The sequence below is a fragment of the Babylonia areolata genome, chromosome 28 (genome assembly GCF_041734735.1).
Source record: "Babylonia areolata isolate BAREFJ2019XMU chromosome 28, ASM4173473v1, whole genome shotgun sequence".
In the NCBI taxonomy this organism is placed as follows: Eukaryota; Metazoa; Mollusca; class Gastropoda; order Neogastropoda; family Buccinidae; genus Babylonia; species Babylonia areolata.
Window position 1 is genome coordinate 8,957,198 of NC_134903.1, and position 2,500 is coordinate 8,959,697.

Below are 2,500 nucleotides of genomic sequence, written 5' to 3' on the forward strand. Positions count from 1 at the left end.
GCATGAGATCGCGCGCACGCGCGTGCCAACCTCCCCTCCCCTCTCCGTGCGTGTGAGCACGCGTACGTGTCTGTAGGTATGTGGAAGAGAAGAGGTTTGGTGTGTGTGTGTGTGTGTGTGTGGAGGGAGGAGGGTTGTAGGGGAGAGAGTGAGTGTGTGTGTGTGTGTGTGTGTGTGTGTGTGTGCGTGCGTGCGGAGGAGAGGGAGGGATGCAAGGGGAGGTTCGCAGGCGCTAAATGGCTATCGCTGCCTGCAGTTGGGGTGGTCTGCTGCTTGGGATAGGAGGAGAGACGAAGTCGGATGATGATGAAGTTGTTGTGTTTTTTTTCCCCCACTTCGGCGTGATGGTCCGTGTGTGAGTGAGTGAGTGAGTGTGAGTGTGTGTGTGTGTGTGTGCCTTTCACTGTCTCAAGTCTTCCTTCGTTCAGTGGCACGGGCGGCGGATTGAAGGAGAACTTTTATACTTCCCTTCCTTCTTTGAGAGGGGCTTCTGCTTTCTGGAGGCTAGGTAGGTTCCAAAAAAAGAGCGAGAGAGAGAGAGAGAGAAAAAAAAAGTGCTGAAGGTTTGCGTTTGGTGGGTGGCGTGGTGTGGTGTGGCGTTTGTGGATGTGAGGTGTGTGTGTGTGTGTGTGTGTGGCGTGGTGTTGTGGTGTGGTGTGGTGTGGTGTGGTGTGGTGTCAGTGTTGTGAGGTGTGGTTTAGTGTGATGCTGCGGTAAGTGTCGTTGGTTTAGTGTGACTGACCTTTTCGATGTGATTTGGTGTCGTGGTGTAGTGTGGTGTGGTGTGGTGTGGTGTGGTGTGGTGTGGTGTTTTTTGCCGGTGTTGTGGGGTGTGAGTGATGTAAAGTTTGCTTTGGTATGATGGTGTGGTAAGCCTCGTGTTTTTTTTTATTTTTTAATTTTGTATTTATTTATTTATTTATTTATTTATTTATTTATTTATTTATTATTATTTTTTTTAATCATTATTAGTCAGTTTAGCCCTTGTGGTGTGGTGTGGTGTGACGTTTGTTGTGTCGTGTGGTGGTGGGTAGTGTGGTTCAGTGCGCGACAGTGTGGTGTGGTGTAGTGCAGTTTTTTTGTTTGTTTGGTTTTTTGTTGTTGTTGTTTTTTTTGTGCGGTGTGGTGTGGTGTGGTTCCGTTTCGTTTTGTGTGATTTGGCGCGCGAAGTGATTTGATGTGATGTGATATGGTGTAATATGGTGTGGTGTGATGTGATGTGATATGGTGTGATTTTTTTTTATGTGATGTGGTATGGTGTGATATGATTTGATGTGATGTGATGTGGTGTGATATGGCGTGGTGTGATGTGATGCGATTTGATGTGATGTGATATGGCGTGGTGTGATGTGGTTTGATGTGATTTGATGTGATGTGATATGGAGTGGTGTGATGTTATTTGATGTGATGTGATATGGTGTGATGTTATTTGATGCGATGCGATATGATGTGGTATGGTGCGATGTGATGTGATATGATGTGATATGGTGCGGTGTGATGTTATTTGATGTGATGTGATGTTATTTGGTGTGATATGGTGTAGTGTGATGTTATGTGGTGTGACATGATCTGGTGTGGTTTGATGTGATGTGATATGGTGTGATATGGTGTGTGTGATGTGATATGGTGTGATGATGTGTGGTGTGATGTGATTGATGTGATGTGATATGAGTGATGCCGGTTGATGTGATGTATTTGGATAGTGGACTGTGATATGGTGTGTGATTTACTTTGGTATAGTGTGGTACGTGTTGCGCGCTGCTATGGTCTGGTGTGTGAGGCGATTAGTGTGTTGTGTTGTGTGAGTCGTTGTATGCGGGGCGTGGATTTCGTGGATGAGTGATATGACGTGAGTGATGTGAGTGTGACGTGATGGTGATATGACGTGACGTGATGTGATGTGGTGTGAGTGGACGTGACGTGATGTGATGTGATGTGATGTGATGCGACGTGATATGATGTGACATGACGTGATATGATGTGACGAGATGTGACGTGAGGTGAGGTGAGGTGATGTGATGTGGTATGATGTGACGTGACGTGACGTGACGTGACGTGATGTGATGTGGTGTGGTGTGGTGTGATGTGATATCATGCGATGTGGTGTGATGTGATGTGAAGTGATGTGATGCCATGCGATGCGATGCTATGCGACGTGACGTGACGTGACGTGAAGTGATGTGATGTGATACAGTTGGATGCGTCGTTAAGTTTCTCGTGTTGTGGTGACTGGTGTGTGGTGTATTATGGAATCCAGCTAAACAGCGGATTACAGTGATGTGTGGAGCTGTCTCTGGGTAGATGACTCTATGGAGTGTGATAAGGAAGCTTGTTGTATTCTGTCTCACGATTGAGGTAAAGTCCTATTTTAGCAACCTAAATTCAGGAACTTATTTTACCGGAAACCCTTTTGTGCATGTACGAAACGATATTACCATGCGTAGATGTTTAATCCATTTTCAGTGGACTTCGACTCTTATTTATGTGGAGTGATGGCCTA

The 2,500-nt window shown here is 45.9% G+C and overlaps 1 protein-coding gene across 1 annotated transcript in view; it reads left to right on the forward strand.

Annotated features, from left to right (window-relative positions):
• Nucleotides 1-403: 403 nt before the first annotated feature.
• The window catches only part of LOC143301778 (cationic amino acid transporter 3-like), a 125,155-nt gene continuing 123,058 nt past the window's right edge, over nucleotides 404-2,500 (forward strand). The window contains exon 1 of the mRNA XM_076616169.1: nucleotides 404-508. The gene's annotated coding sequence lies outside the window, so the exon portion shown is untranslated. The remainder of the gene's footprint in view (nucleotides 509-2,500) is intronic.